The 17,318-nt window shown below is 41.7% G+C and overlaps 1 long non-coding RNA gene across 1 annotated transcript; it reads right to left on the reverse strand.

The window, feature by feature from the left end:
• Positions 1-394: 394 nt before the first annotated feature.
• LOC106030220 (uncharacterized) lies at positions 395-7,042 on the reverse strand. Its single transcript, XR_001203603.3, has 3 exons — positions 6,825-7,042; positions 4,497-4,593; positions 395-1,318 (listed from the first exon to the last, which is right to left on the reverse strand). It is a non-coding gene; the product is annotated as an uncharacterized lncRNA (long non-coding RNA).
• Between the last annotated feature and the right edge of the window lie 10,276 nt (positions 7,043-17,318).

Consider the following 17,318-nt stretch of genomic DNA (forward strand, 5'->3'; position numbering starts at 1 on the left):
CACTTACAAAGAGCCACTTTCTTTAGCAGCACAGTACCTTGCAGCATCTCCAGGCATATATTTTCTCCTGACAACATTCCAGTGGTAAAATCATAAAAGCTGCAACCAATTATCTTCTCAGAGAGTTCCTAAAACTTCCTGGCAAGTGGAACAAGACAAAGCAGCAAGGACTCTGGCCCTAGTGTAATTCTTCGAAGGAAAGGAGAGTGTTACTGGTTAGATAGGTAATTTCTATTTCACTTTTTACAGCTAGTTCTTTACAGTCCTAGATTAGGATAATAATAAAGTATGGTCTTCCTCTTTCTGCAGAGTAAACTTGTGCTCCTTTTTGGCTTTGGATCGTTGTCTGCAGACTGTCCATTGCCTGTCTGCAAAGAATATTGTTGCAGCATCTTTCAGCTTGGTGAAATGACTAGTGTGCAAAGCATCGGGTTTGTTCTCTGAAACCAGGGTTTCCAGCTGCCATCTGTTCCCTGACAAAGCACAGTAATCCCTTATTCAGGTCCTTGCAGAGTGCCATTGTACTATACATCAGATCACATACCTGATGAGTAACATGGATTCTGGAAGCCTGGGGTTTATTATCCCAAGTCTTCTCACTTTGTAGCAGCCCACCACTTTCCTTGAGGCTCACAGAAATGTTGTTGCTGTTGCCATTTACTTTACAACTTCAGTAAAGCTCAAGTCTTACAAGCACATAAAGCTGAACTGCCAAAGGGTGACACAGTTACCTTCACAAAGGGAACAGCATTGCAAATGCTACTCCTGGAAGTAGGTAACAGATCTAGACTTAGTCTCTGGTTGGTACTAACTGAACTAGGCACTCTGCCAAGTGGAAAAAAAAAAAACAAAAAAAAAACAACACTCCATTCACTAAGCAAATGGCAAATAACTTCGTGGTGAACTGCTAGTGACTTTTACACAAGCATAGCCTGGTTTCTTGCATAAAAGCAGCTCTTCCAAGGTCACAGCTTGATAAAGCCTATTCACGTTTGCAGAACACCCACACTAAACACATCAAAAGCCAAGAGTAAGAGAAGGTGCTAAACACCATGCTTCTGATAAGTTTTCTGCTAAATTGGGCTGGCTCGTTAGGGACCTCTGCTTCTAATTTGCACAGATCACTGCCCTGAAAGGTCTGCTGCTGGCATGCACACATGTACACACACGCACACACGCTTTGACTCTTCCATTTGCTTCCTGCAGTTGTCAGGGAGCTGTTCATCTACTAGGAAACGCCATTTTTTGCCATGGGAGAATTTCAAGTGGCCCTGGAAGTTTGTGTCTGCCTCTCATGTCATGGCTGATGAGGGAGCCACTGCAAAAACAAAGCAACAATAATTGGGGCTAACAGGAGAAACAACTTATTCCATTAGCAGTAAAGCAAATTAAGCCTGATGCCTCACAAATGTGTTTTCATTGTCCTGAGCACTAATCTGTACATGTAATCCAACTCTCAGCTGCGTTTCTTGTAACACTGCCCCCAGCCTGCCCTAAATCCTCCCCCTCAGGCTCCTCTTACAGTCCCTTGACCTGTTCATCCAACACCCAAAGCGCTCCTTATGTTCCCTGCGTACAGCCTTCAGGCTTCCTGCTGAGCAAGAGCAAGCACAGGGTATGGAGAGCTGCAGGCATAGCAAGTGATTATCCAGTTATGGATAAGAGAGACAAGTCTCAGATGAGTTCCCCTGCAACTCCCCTCTTCCTGCCCCAATTCAGTCACCTGTCAGACCTTCATAACTCTGATATCTCTGCCAGCCATCCCTTTTGTCTGGAATTGGCCAAAGGACAAATATTTTTTTTTCCCCTTAAGATATGAAAGTAAAAAAAGCCAAGCCAAAGTAAACCATCCACCCCAACAAAAACAAAACCAACCAACCAACCAACCAAAAAAACAGGAAACCCCCTACTTTTTCTTTCTCTCTCTAAGAGGAATAGATCATTAAGAAGCATGCAGACTTAGCATCCTTATACACTAGACAGTGAGTACCTATAGAAGGGAGAACCCATGAAAGGATTGGAGGTGGAAGGTGCTCCAAATAAAAGAAGAATCACCGAATATCTAGGATGAAAAGTCCTCAGGCTGAGCTCTGTATTTCTTTTTAGCCAAGGCCACAGTGTCTCTCATGGCCAGGGGTCTGTCTGCGAGGCAGTGGGATAGCATTGCCATTGCCACCCTGGGTTCCAGAGGGTGTCAGTGTCTCTGCTGCAGCAGCACCTCAGCAGGAGAGGTGCAGAGTGACATCCAAAGCATTACTCATGTCCTTCTGTCTGCAGATAAGTGGTGATGGCAGTCCCTGATGGCTCTCCCTGGGCAACGAGCCCAGAAAGCCCATCCTGTCTGAGGGGGGAGGCACCATGCAAGTTCTCAGGCTCTTAATTCTGACTTTTCCCATCTCAGCCTCCCCCAAGATACAGATATTCTCTGAAAGGTCACAGACATCTCAACTTTATCACCGTTAACAATTTTGAGCAACTTCTGGTCCTTACTAGTGCTCTTGTGGTCTTCCTGTGTGGTCAGTGACAATACTGCTGACTGTTGTATCACTCATTGTAGGGAGCCTGAGCTAGCTACACCAAATAATCTTGCTGATGTACTTCATTAAATAATAAATGAAAAATGAGCTGTTTTAGATAAATCAAATATGAAAAAGATAGAAATGTCTTGCTTCCCAACAATGTCCTAATGATAGTCCTTACACTAACAGTTCAATAGTGCTCTGCATGAATTCTTTGTCCTCCAGATTGCTGGACAGGAGCAATTTAAGTGTGAAACTGAGCTGTCAACTCTGAAAACTAAGTACTGGTCACAGTCCCAGCCATCAGACACGCGTCAGGGAATGGAAGAGCACACAAAACAACATCCTTGCTGGGAGAGATTGCCAGCCCAACCGCTAGCATCAAGAAGGAAGAAAACACAATGAAGATGATTCATGCTTATAATATTTCCTATGAAAGTATGTGGGAGTACTCTTAGCCTTTTAACTTAACCTAAATTAAAAAAAATAAAATCTTGTTTCCAATTCAATAACGGAAGCATGCACCATTTTAATTAGCCTGAGAAATGAAGAAGGCCATAGTAAGACGTAATTCTCTCCTTTGATTCTCCATATTCTGCAAATTCATGATATTTACATGCTATATTAAGCAGGTTGAAAAGCTGCTGTCAGCCAAAAGCAGTAAATAAATGCAAGAGTGGAAGAGCATGTCTGGAGAGTCATATGGAAAAAAGGCCTTAGCAGACTTCTGACTTATAAATATAGCACAGCAGTGATGAGGTTTTTCTAAGGGTATGGTAGCTGTCTTGAAATCTTTCGACTTACAGGGAAATAGAAAAGACAAACAAAATTCTCAAGTAAAGATTGATACATTTTAATGACCGGACTCCCTTAAACAGCACTAAACAAGCAGATAAGCTCTCGCTTCAGGAGACATTTCTAGGCGTGGATACTACACTAGGAAGTTGGATCACAAGGATCTGCTTTTCTCCTATTAGTGCTAACATAATTATGGCTAAAACAGATTTTAGGTGCATGGTTGTTTATTGAGTACTGTCCATGATCTGGAAGATGCCAAGGAAGGCCAACCAATTTACACAAACTAGAAAGCTGCCTGTGAGAAACTATAAACAGAAGCTGTGGCGTGGGAGAATTGCGATATCAAGTTAGTGATGACTGTCAGGATGGGAATACAACTTCCAGCAGCACCTTGAATTTGGAACCTGCATTCCAAATTTTCTAACGAAGTGTTGGCATTTTTGAAAAAAAGCACTCCAGTATCTAAGTCAGGAAAAGAACCAGCTGTGCTAGCAAGAGGAGGAGAAAATCCAAGGAATTTTTCAATGTTGTTCTCTCTCCACTACTCCATGGCATAAATTACAAGTCATAAGCTGTCAGTCTGAGTCATCATATCTCCAGGTCGCTCAGATCACTCCAACAGGGAGAATTCTCTTCATTTACCTCCTGTGCACCTCCAGTCACTCCATCTGTCACAGAGACCCTCCATTTTGTGTGGTTCCCCTGACGTAAGGCCCTGTGGGTTACAGCCAGAAGGGCAACTACAGAAACCTAAGTTCAGACCATTTGTCTCTAAGCTGTGCTGTTGCCAGCAGAAGTCCTCTGAAAGAACAGCTTAGAAGGATACATTTCTCCTTATACTACGCATTTTTAATCATTTCATAGCTTATCACCAAATGTGAGGGTTCACGCGATTGTAGCTCTAGCAAGCTAATGGAGATAAGCCAATTTTTGCCACTCAGAATCCTGGCTTTATTTCCACATTCCTGTCCACCCACTTGCTCTGTATTGTTCCACAAAAACACCTCATGCTTGGGCTATTTATTTTCAGATGTGCTACTTTTCTCTCTAATTACAGTGAGAGAGTAGATGAATGTGCTAGTTCTGTGTGAAATAAGCTAATTGTAACATCATCTATAGCGTTTCTGAAAAAGCGATCAACTCTGAATAAAAAAGGCAGTGAATGAAGGAGTAACGTACCGGCATATGCAGTAATTCTGCGGCATGAAGAAGTCTTGATAACTCAGGAATGTGAGTCAAATGTTTCAGAAAGTTTGAAGATGGGGCAAATTGTTTTCTGACGTTGCATAGAAAAAAAAAAGAAATACAAACAAATCAAAACGAAAAACCTTCAGGCTGCTTGCTAATACAGTTGAGCACTATTTGTTTCTTTATATAGCTTGCAGCCTACAAAACTTTGCAAAGAGAGTCAAGAGTTGATGAGAGGGATGAGTCAGTGACTTAGGGAAGGAAAGAGGATTTTAGACACGTGGCATAGCAGGTGTGACGCAGCAGTCCTTTGCTGTAGGACACTGCAAAAATGCAAAACAAAGGAGAATTAGGGTTTGTCTGCAAGGGGACACTCAGCAAGTTAAGCCAATTCACCTGACCACGGGAAGCCAATGTGCATTAAAGCCCCAAATGGATGTCCTCGTTTAGGATTAAAGTGGTCCTAATGTGACTAAAGTGGTCCTTAATCCTGAGGGACTTAGCCCTTGGTGAAAGAGTGCCCTAAATTGAACCAAAGGCATTTAGCATGATAAAATCTTCAACACACAGGTTTCTGTCTTGTTAAGATATGCCGACTGACCTCATACTTCTGCTTGACTCACCATAACACTGCTGATTTTCCCCATGAAATGCAGCCTTAATTTAAATAAAGAGCATTTGGAGTGACAGGACGGAAAGAGTCTTGGGCAAATTACAGCCACATGCTGTACTGGGAGCACTGGAGACTGCGTAATATAATTCAGAGAACAGGTAAAACCAGGGCAAAAGCACTAACCAAACACGCCCTGAGATAAAAATTTCAAGGCGAAAGCCTGGAGGTAGCCGCCCTAGATCAACAGCACACAAACTAATGTTCTCAGGGCAAACCACTGCTGCCAACATAGGGATCAACCTGTGCTTTAGTTGGGGTAAAAGTTTCCAGCCAGCGCAGATTTGCCTTGGTTCAAGAAACTATGTTACATGCTTTGGGGTAGAAGACAGGGAGTAGGAGGTAGTCAGGATTTTCCAAAGGTATCCTATCTACCTGTCCATAGCTCAGGGTTAGTTATAAACCACTTATGATGGTGCTTTGGGAGAAAAAGTGATGCTATGGTCACTTCCCTGCCTCAAGATACGAAACACACTATGGTACTTACAGATGAGGGGCATTACACTCCTCCTGATTTCCCCCCGTAAATCCATCTCTGAAAGGCCTAAGAAGATAAACCCTGAGTAAGGCAGGACAGACTGATCTCCAGGGCATATCCAGCTTTCAGCCTTCTGCCCTCGGCTTCAGGACGGGATGTCAGTAACAAATGCATCAGCTTGTGCAGAGCAGCACCCATCTGCTGGAGCCTGGACACGGCTGGGGTTAATTTTCCACAGCCCCAGCATATGTTCCAGGCTAATGGCTTCCTTATGAACAGCTAGAAAATGAAAACGAACATAATTAAAAGAGGAAAATGTCAGTCCCGTCCTGGCTTCCAAGGACACTGGCAGCAGGGATGGTATGGGGATTATTCCTGACACCTGCTTCGCTCTTCTTTTAAAATCTTCCACTGATGAAGATACAGAAACATTTATTTTCTAAAGAGGAAAGCCAAAACTGGGGCTCTGACAGAAACCATACAGGTTGCATCAGTCTTTGAATCTTTTGATATGCATCGCTAATCTCGTAACATGCACTTAACTGCAGTTTGGGGTTGCCTTCCGCCTACTTCTGCTACCAGTTACAGCAAATGTTTTCTCCATCCTGACTTCTGCGTGACCCGAAGTGTTTGGAAGAAGTTTCCATCTAGCTTCACTCATGTTGAAGAATTAGGCCCCAGGCCTTGCAGATCAGCTGCGCCGGCCTCCTTGAACAGACACAGGCAGAAGAGTCCTGACGGTGCTCTTACAGGCCTGCATAGCGGCCTCTGAGGGAGGGATATTCCTGTGGTTAGTGCTGGGCTCATTTCAGAGGTGAAAAAGGCCAGGTGAAAAAGAATGACATTCTCAAAACACGGGGCAGCTTGTCAGCCACAAACAGCAGGTTGTGGGGGCTGCTTTGGATCTTGGCTGTCCTTCATGTTGCCGGATGTCACTGCACAAATCTAAGCGTACAGGAAAGCGAAATTCCTCCATGCTGTGGCCTGCTGGTGTGACAATCAGGCCCAGAGGCATGAGAAAGAACAGGTAGGAAACTTCTGTGTGTGTGTGAGTGCATGCACGAGTGTAAGATACACAGAGGGAGGGGAGACAAACCTAATTTTCTCTGAATGAAGATAAATCTGTCTGGCCTGGCAGCGGTGAGACAGTAACCCTTACTGGAGCACTTACCTGATCACCTCAGTGGCTAAAACAGAGAAGAGTCTGTACAATAGAAGAGCAGACAACATGGTCTTTCACCATCACTGCGGAGAAAATAGCTGTGTTTCTGTAAAAACAAAACAAAGTGCATGTAGCAGAGAGAAAGTGCAGGAGGTACAGATGAGGCTTGTGCTGCTGCAGCACTCCTTGCACCCTTGCAGCTAGGTTAAATCCACAGCCTGCGAAATCAGGTGAGCTGGCATTAGCACTCAGCCTCGTTAAGGCACAGCTTTCTAATCCAGGTGTCACGGAGGTGTGCAGTCTTACCTGCTCAAGGAGAGGGAGAGGAAGGATGAGTAAGAGAAATGAAAATGGGATGCAAGGAAGGGCAATGCAGAAAGGACAGTCTGGAAAACAAAAAGTAAGTTTCAGGTATAAGCTAAATCCAGTGGAAGTTATGATGTTTCCTTTCTTTTTCTTAGAAAATGTATGATGAGAAAAGCCCATCACTTGGGAAAAAGGAGATGAGAGCCCTGTTTTGTTACAGAACATTTCAGGAAAAGGTAAAAGTAGGGTCATGTTTGCAAGGCTGGATTCTGAGTGCCAACTTGGCACTTCCAGCATCAGTACCAAAGAGCAAACCCAAAGGGTGCTAACTAGACTGGCTAATTCCCTCATTTATTTGCTTCAACAATAAGGCCCAATTAGAGATTTATTAGCAGGAGTCAATTTGATTTCTTGTTTTGCACTGTTTGTCATACATGATCTTAACATAGGCTTTAGGCAGCATATTCTTTACAGACTAAATACTTTTTTTTTCCCCCACCCTTAGCTTTTTCTGAATTTTATACAAAATTTTATAGAGAAAACAGAGTTTGACTTTTGTTACTTAAGAAACCTCAGAGTGCATTCCACAAACACAACACCAGCTATGCCCTTTCCAAGGGCATCCTGCCCAGAGTGCAGTGCAAAACTGCCCTAAGGAGGGCTGAATCTGGGTCAGGATCCTGCAACAAGCAACTTCAAGAATAAATCACAGCCATTTTCATCTCATTATATTTTGATCACCCTTTAAGAAACAAACATCCAGAACATTTGCAGTGCATTCTGCAGAGGACATTGTTGAGGGTGAAAGAGAACTATGTACATTAAGGACAATGGGTTTATGAGACACAGGGATGAAGACACTATCTTTTCAAACTCTCCATTATACCTCTGTGCCTAAGCATTAATTGCTGTTGTCTAGAGGAAAGTGATTTACCTAAAGATAAATTATATAGTCTGTGATCAGCAAGCTATCGTTCAATGTTAAATTAGATTTTCAAGTTTATTTCTGCTCTTCAAAACTTGCAGCATCACAGTCATACAATGCCAAAAATGATTTCTTGTCATTTGGCTAGAGAAAAGCGAGTGTTCCCCAGTAAACAGCTTCATTACTGAATTTACAGACAGTACATCCAACAGCCCTTGTGCTGTTTGAATTGTTCCTCATACATAGTTAAATACACAGTATTGCTCATTTAGGCTCCTCTTATTTGCCCCTAGTTCTAATAAGCTTAGCATTAACATTGATTTATGGAACTGCACTCACTTAGTATGGGATTTGGCACAATACCCTTTCTCTCTCAGGACAGGCAGAGCCTGGCATAACAAAAAAGATGGCCAGCAATCGCAGAGAAAGATTATACCCCGGCCTACTGCATTAGGCCTAGCTAATCTTGTGAGCTTTCAGAACAACACATGGAGGTGCAGTGGATCCTAATGCAGCTTTTAAGAGAACTGAGCCTCAGTTCAGCTTGGTGACAAGAGTGCAGCAAAATCAATAGCACGGCTTGTGGCGCTGCATGAAGCATCGTCTGCAATGCCTGCAGAGCCTCTCCGGGTGTTTCCATGGCTGCTTGACACACACTGCTCTGCTTCAGGCCCCTGCACAGCCAGTTCCCTTTGAAAGGAGAAACAGGATCCTGCTCTGCTCAGGCTGGAGGAAGAAATGAATCAATGCCCAGATCGATGCTCCAGGTCAGCCACTGCCACCCGCCTGCCTTGCCTCTCATGGAGGAGTTTGGTCAGGAGCCAAAGATGCAAAGGTCTCTTGACCTCGCCGTGTCACCCATGAATGATCGCGCCCTTTGGAGCTGCTGGAGCCAGCACGCATGAGTTGCTAATAGGCAGACTGGCCTGATGAATCATCTGGGAACAGGCAGGCTGGGGAAGTGGTCAGTGCTCTTTCTCTCAGAAACATTGCTCACGTCTCCATGCCAGAACCCGGTACCTGGCTGTGATGCCTGACCTAGTGCTAAATGACTGCAGGCATCCAAGCTGGCTTCTCGGCAGCAGAACTTGGCTGTCACACAGCGTTCTGCTAATGCAGCTGTTATCACTTTGATAGCAATGCTAACTCGGTAAGAACTGGCTTGGAAATCATTACACCAAGCAGCACAGGTGTACTTGACCCTCAGAGTGAAAAGCCAGGGCAAGCCTTGAGCAGAGGAGAACAGTAGGAGCTCCCATTTCTTCCTAAAGGAATTTTTGCTTGATAGACCAAACTCTTTTAAACATCTTCTAAGCTCAGGTATGAGAAATAGAGAAAGCTGAGCAGAAATGAAAATGCTATCCTCAAAAAAACAAACAAACAAAATGAACAAACAAACAAACAAAAAAACCAGTTATGTGCCTGCCCGTGAGGCATGAGAGCTTCTTTAAAACATCATTTCCAGTTGAAATGAAACCTGTGTCTCAAACACTCCTAGACATTTGCTTATTATCAGGGAATAGTAACTTTCTATGTATTTACATAAAAACAGCATTTTGGTTCTTTCTGAATTATAGGTCAACGTTATTAAAAGGAGTACAAACACAGGTGGGTAGTTACATGGGTGGTAATTTTCCCCACTCCTTATTTCCAAACCAACTTTAATAAGAAGAAGACAAAATAAGACTACCAATTTCAGCAATGAAAGATGTTTCCAAGGATTGTTGTTATTTTATGAGTCTGCAAATAGGACTTAGCTCAATGAGTTATTTGGTGCTATCAGAGATAGCAACTCTTTGCTCTGAAATTCCTCCACAGAAAAAGGGATCTTGGGTGTTCTCTTTCTATTGCATGAGAACAAATTAAACAAATTAAGGGATTTACCTCGTTATGAACAAAGAAGACACAAAGCTCAAAACCATATCAGACAAAATGTAATTTTCTTGGGTATTTTGGTAAGTGGGGTTTCAAATGAATAATTTAAAATCATTGCATTATGTGTATATGTCCTCCTGTTACATATCTTCTAATAACTGCTGAAGTAACTACATAATTCATAATATGAAGCTTCTGTCATTTGTTACCTCTCTGATAATGCAGAGAATAAGACTATAGACATATGAAAATGCTTGGGTAATGCTGATCAGAGTAAAGTGAGACCCTGTTCCTGCAGCTGCTGCCTGTGGAGGCACAGTGCTTTGCCACTGTAATATTGCTGTAAAGTTACTTGTTTGAATTTTTATGGACTTCCAGGTACATGAGTCCAAGAGCAGTATGCTTTTCAGAATGAAAAAAAGTGAGACTGATACAGACTGTATCCCGAAGAGCAGGGCCTAGGGAAGGAAGCAAGCCATTAATCATTCACTCATGGGGCAACATGCTGGATGTGCCAAACAGTCAATAAAGCAGAGCCAATAACATCCTAGTCCTGCTGTGATTCTTCCTTTCTGTTTCTTCAGCATCATCCTTTTATGTCTGGGTGATTTTTCTATAGTCTTTTTCATTCCTCACACTTTTCATGGAAAAGTCCTTTTAAAATGTATTTCCCTTTGCTCCCTCCTTCCTAAAACCTTCTCCTTTGTCTCCCTTCAGTGCGGCCTCCCAAAAAACGTGATCAGGTCTGCATCTCCAATTTCCATGTGTTCACATCACTGTCTTCCTTTCCCCTGACTAGCTCCAGTCCCTTTGTCCTCTTCTTCCTGAGAAATGGGACTCTTAGGGACCTCCTTTCCACAAGAAGTTACTTAATCTTCCCCTCACCCTTTCCACCTTTCCATAATTCCCTTATCCCTTTCCTCACTGAAGTTGTCACCCTTTTATCCCAGTGTCTGAGCACTTCTCCATCAAGGCACTGGATAGGGTGCTTACCTGTAGCATTCCTGGTGCCCCCACAATTTCTACTGGCTTTCCTCCCCACAGCATGCCAAATGGGAATTATGTAGTTGAATTTTTAGTGGCTTGAGGAATTTTTCTTTTCTTTTTTCTTTTCTTTTCTTTTCTTTTCTTTTCTTTTCTTTTCTTTTCTTTTCTTTTCTTTTCTTTTCTTTTCTTTTCTTTTCTTTTCTTTTCTTTTCTTTTCTTTTTTTCTTTTCTTTTCTTTTCTTTTCTTCTCTTCTCTTCTCTTCTCTTCTCTTCTCTTCTCTTCTCTTCTCTTCTCTTCTCTTCTCTTCTCTTCTCTTCTCTTCTCTTCTCTTCTCTTCTCTTCTCTTCTCTTCTCTTCTCTTCTCTATTTTCTTTTTTTCTTTTCTTTTGGTGACTTGCAGCTTGGTTACAGATGCCAAAACCCATGTTCAGTAGCTATGTATATGTATATATGATATATTTATTCTGTGCTGGTGGGCGGCAGAGGGAACACTTCCTTGCATTGCTTGGGTATTTCATTAGTGCTACGGAGTGGTCTGTAATTACTGAAGAATAGAATGCCATTTCCAGAATACAAGCTTTTGTGCATACACGTGGTGGTGTTTAATGGCCATTATTGTTGAAAATGTTGGCAGAAAAATGGATGTGAGCAACAAGGTGAATATCTGAGGTGCAAATGTTGTATATTTCAGTTCCTGCTGCTAACTGATGCAGTACCCTCCTCCCCTCCAGGACTTACTGATTTCTTTCCTCCTCACTGTAATGAGCTGAAGGGCAGGCTTGCTCTTAGCTTGACTTTTGATGTTATTTATTTTCCTGCTTTCTTCTCACATTTCTTTAAACTTCATTTTTCATCCCTTTTAGTAGGGCAGTGACGGGTGCTCAGCTCCATTACAGAGAGCCTCTGTGAGGTTGTGGTCACAGCAAATGGGGCCTGCACGACTTCCCTAACCACCTGGGAGAGAAGTCTGCTTGATGCCAGCTGCTCCCAGGCCTGGGCATGGCAAAGGCAGCTCCTGGTGGACTTGCAGCGCCTCAGGCATGGCAGCTGCCGAGAGGCTCTCCTGGTTTCCAGAACCCCACCATTTCTCTGTGCTCTGGTGAGGCGTGCTTCATTTCCGCAGCCACCAAGAGCCAGGACATGGGGGCAGCCAGTCTGCCTTTCCTCTCCTTTCCCAGTCCCTGGAGGTGCAGGGAAGGTTTGTGTTAGGTAGTTATCTTTCTGTCTGTCAAGCACCTTACCTGTACAGTCTTTCTGTCTGAAAAGCTGCATCCAAAAATGTGTACTTGTGGGGAGACCAAATGTGTACTTGTGGGGAGACCAGGGACACCAAACCAGACACCTCTAACACTTTTCTCCAGAATGTGAGCTCAGATTCCTGAAACTTCACCTTCACGGACCTCCTGTTTTTGCCCCATCTGCTTCATAGATCATGTACCCTACATGCATCTAAATACTCTCTATTTCACCCATATTAGGCCCAAGTACTTTCCTCTCACTTCTCTGCTTTTACTGCAGTGTACATTTACATTTACGTGCCTTACATTTATGTCTGATTGGTATCACTGTAAGAGAGAAGAGAATCAAGCTTTACAACTGTAAACAAGAAATCCCAAGAGACCCAATAACATTCTTATCCATTTAGATATTTTTTCCCTGTAAGTAAAAGTTAATTGGAAAAGCTTAATTGAAACTGATCCTGATTTTCTGAAACACTGAATGATGCTGTCTTAAATCAAAATTTTAGCACCTATTCATGTAACAATCACGAGACTGAAGAGAAAGAAAAAAGTCAAAACAGCTAAGAAATATTATCACTATTGCTTTGCTGGCTCAGGAAACAGTAACAGACTTTGAGAGTGGTATATCCCTATTCAGGCCGGTGGCTTGCAGAAATCCATGAGATCTGTCCTGCTGTCCCCAGAAAGGATAATGTCCCAAAAATCTCAGCATGGCAGTAGCAATGACAACTACCTAGGAGAGGACTCTGGGCTGGCTAGCTGGTAATAAGAGATCTTCACCAAATCCAGCCAGTGCTATAGAGGTGAGGATGGAGGAGAACCAGAAGGAAGCAATCCAATCCTGCAGTTCTCAGGCTGAGTCAACTCTAAGTAAAACTATAAAAGCCACAAAAGACCAAAATTTACTATCTGTTTCTTTTTCTACTATGAGGGAAAGAGAAAAGGATAAAAGGCAATCTCTTCAGAAAGATACTGGGCAACATAATTAGCTCAGAGACTTATGCTCTTGCCTGTGGTTTTAATTATATATGAACATTAGTAAATACTAAACATTCTGGAAAATGCCTTTTTAAAATTAAAAAAATAATGAGCGCAATAACTATTCTTCATAATGTTTTGAAGAACACTGATGTGATCTTAAATGCTTTTAGACCCACTGCCCTAAACTAGCTGTTGATGCATGATGCAATATTCAAAAAATTGTTGTCATTCATTGAAATATGTGCCAAAGTAGAGCTTGCCTTCCAGTAAATGCTAACTTTTAATGCTGTTAATGAAGTCATGTTCTGCTAATGTGTTCAATAATTTTCTTGGAGCAAGAACCGCAGCTTTCTGGATTTCAGTCTATAGTTGTGTCATCCTTTTTGATTTTCATAGCTTCTGCTAAGTTGTAGAGTAGCCATTAAGCTTAACAGCAATGATGGCTTTGGAAAGATAGTAATACAGTATGCTGGAGATGATTACCAAAGCCTTTATTACTTGAGTGCTTAGAAATAGAGAAGCACTGCAAGGTCTAAATCCCACAAAAGCTGATTATTTTCCTCTTGAGCTTCATGCACATATCAAGAAAATGCATATGAATAGTATAAATGGAGCCACAGAAACAGGATTGCTGAAAACACTGTCCAGAGCTACATATCTTTATCCAGCATGATATTTATGAGTTCTGAACTACCAGGGGTCATTACCTGAAAAACAAACAAACAAACAAAAAACACAAAAACCAAAACCCCCAAACATTCAGTGCACTGAGTCTGAAATTATTATTGTAGTAACTTACATTGTGCAGACTTTTAATCTCTAGCTATCTGTACATACACTGTGAAGTAGCAATAGAATATAGCTGTATTTGAGAAAACAATCAGTGAGCAAACAGCAGAGCAGTACCAAGATGAGATTTCATCCAGAGACAGTAAAGAAAGCACTGCTTTTTTAGGAGTAAGAGGGAGAAGTCTATCAGACTGGTGGATTCCACATTTACTGTAGACAAGCTCTTTCTGAGTAGACTGTTTAATGCTGGATAAATGAAGGATGAAGAGCTGATCCCTCTAGGACATAAATCTGGGATTCTGGGTATAGCACATCTTTAACCAAAGTTGTTGCTTCAGTTATTAATTTAGCTTTTCTTGCTATCACAGACTCAAGACAACAGCAGCAAAACATTCACTTCTTTGTAAGTATTGGACTGTCTCTGCTGTGTCTTCCATAAAATGAAATTCAAAAAAGGAATACAAATATTGGTGTCTGAGTGTTTCTGAGGCAAACTTTGAAACAATAAAGCAAATGATTTTTTTGATCTGAATAGATGATCTTTAAGGTCCATTCCAACCCAAGCTGTTCTACGATTCTATGATAATCTTGAAAAGGGCATACCAGCAAGGAACTACCAAAGCTGAAAACTAAGCCCTAAACCTTCAGGCCTGACATACATATACAAGCTTTGCAAGCCCATATTGAGATGCTGTAATGCAACAGTCTACGCCCAACTTTCCTAGACAATACAATGCCCAGAAGAGGATTCTCATTTTGGTTATGGCAACAGGGAACTAAGATCAAGGCCAATGGAGTGAAAATCCTCGCCAATGAACTTTGGGTGTAGCACCATAACTTTAGGCAGCCATATTTGAGCTGTGTAGCCACATTAATGTCTAGTTGGCACTTGAATTTTTTTCAGACTGTGGATTTCCTAAGACTGACAAGAAACAAACAGTTATGGTCACATACTTTGTACACAATGCGCAGACTTACTGGCATTTGCATCTTCTGTAATTAAACATATTGGCAGGTTCATGGTCTCATATATCCACTAAAGTATAAGGAAAAAATTGAGCATTTTTGAACTAACCAAAATATATTCAATACTTACAAATTGCTTGTAGCACTATGTAACTGCTACAAAGCCTGGCAAGACATAAAAATTCTACCTGCTTGCAAATATTAAACAAACGCGTAAAATTAAATACTTCTAACTTTCTAACTGGGGACAAATATTATGCGTTTGTTTAATATTGAATATTGAATAATATTGAAATTGAATACCATCCTGAGAGTAATGAAATCTCATCTTCTATTAGTCCAATGAAACCACTTGAAAAGTTTCAGAGACTGGCACAAGACTGTAATCAGACTCATTCCACTAAATGAACACACATTTACTGGAAAAAATGGCATTACACAACAAAATATTATGTCTTCCTTCAAAAGGTGGCTTTACAAAAGAGAAGAATGTTTCCTTCTCTGTGGCTGTGAAGAAACTGTATGAAGAGCAAGTCACAGGAAACAGACCAAGTCCCACCCATACATAGTACAAGCACAGCTATGGAAAAGAGCTACATGGCGGTCAGAGTTCACAAAACTCTCTCTCCTGGTCCCCCCTTGATGTTTGTGAGAGAAAGACAAGGGCTTCAGTTATATAGAAATAAAAGAAAAACGAACAAGCTATTGTATTCATGTAAGAACTCTCTTAAAAGTAGCTTAAAACAAACATCTGCTAGCTGAATATTCCAGCAGTCACTACAGCAATATATTTAATTTTCTGGAGACTTGTATTTATAATATGAAACTACCAAGTTATAGATTCTTATCATGCTAGCATAAAGGTTTCATTTAGACTTATGCATTTGTTTTACTGAAAGTTAAGAAAACTGTCTTTGAAATCTTTTGATGTTGAATGCTGTCATAAAACCTACTTACTACTATTTTCAGTGAACTTGCAAGCTCTAGAATTACTTTAGGTCCATAAATGAAGAGAAAGTGAGTATTTGATATGCACCAACAAACAAAATTTATAGATAAAGTAGTAAGAATTTCTTACCCAATAATTACCCAATAGCTAAAGTCTTTCAGAGTCACCTTTCAGCAGAGAAATGAAAAACAAAACAAAACAAAACAAAACCAAAGCCCTTGCCCAAGAGAGACCTGCAGAAATCAAAGACTAGGCAAGAAGTCACTGTTCCAGAAAGCATCCTGTGCTGCTCTTTAAAGTAAGAACCAAAATCTGTAACTCTAAGATTAGAAAGAAAGGATGTTTGAAAATTTTAAAAAGACAGAAAGCTTGGAGACCACTGCTTACAGTGAGCTGCTTGATGACATGCATGTTGTAGCAGTAGATGGAGACCTAATAAATAACTCCACATCCCTGATCTTGTCCCTGCAAGGGAACCCATGGAGGTATTAGATTTCTCCATGGTCTTCCTTGAAGGCCTCTGCCCTCCCCTTCCCTGCACCAGTACTGACAACATGCATTTCCTAGCACAGTGTTGTGTGTTGCCGATCTGGAAACTGGGAGACGGACAAGTCATGGAGAAGGCTTCTCCCAAGATTGCAGTGAGCTGGGATGGTCCCCTCCATGGGTTTCACACCAGAGCCCAGAGAAAGCACCGTTGGAGTTGTGAGCCAACGGCAATACGGTGCCTGACAGCTAGGGTGTTTTCCCCGTGGCTGTGACACATTTCTACCAGGCTAGGGCTCTGTGAAGCCTTTCCCAATCCCCTTTATCTGATCTAAACACATCATATCTATGCCTACTCCTACTGAAGTTTAAAAAAGGGATGGAGGAGAGACAGAAGTTGTTAACAGTTAGTGCACTGTGATGTGGGGGTTATGCCTGGGAGAGTTTCCAGTTTGGGCTGGACATTTCCTGAACCTGATGCTGAGCCTCCAGCAGAAGCTAAGGTGGTTATGACCATTTTTCCCTTCAAGAAATACCAAAATCAGCACTGATTTACACTAAGAAATCATTTTCTAAGAAGAGCATTTTAATTCTCTCCTAGCAAGTGGTTCATCACACAGCCCATCTCTTCTATCTCCCTAAATTGACAGAATCAAAATGCTTTGGAAACTCAAAATGCTCCTCTCTTTTCTCTGTTCAGAGGGAAACTGGATAAGGGAGAAACCAATATGTAACAGGTATTGTGTCCACAGAAGTAAACTTGGAATAAATCTTTTTTTGCTTGTTTTATCCGACTCTGAAAAGCAAGCAACCTCACAAATGCATGTCCATCTGCTCCTTGGTGTCAAGAGACCTGGAGTGGATGGAACACACAATGCACCCATTCCTAGTTATTCACCTGTGAATTATGGATCTTTCCCACATTTTTATTTTCCAGTGTTAACCAAGTCTGAATGACAGACACAACAAAGAGATATTTATGGTTGCTATGAATTTT

Source organism: Anser cygnoides, chromosome 2 (genome assembly GCF_040182565.1).
Source record: "Anser cygnoides isolate HZ-2024a breed goose chromosome 2, Taihu_goose_T2T_genome, whole genome shotgun sequence".
NCBI classification, from domain to species: Eukaryota; Metazoa; Chordata; class Aves; order Anseriformes; family Anatidae; genus Anser; species Anser cygnoides.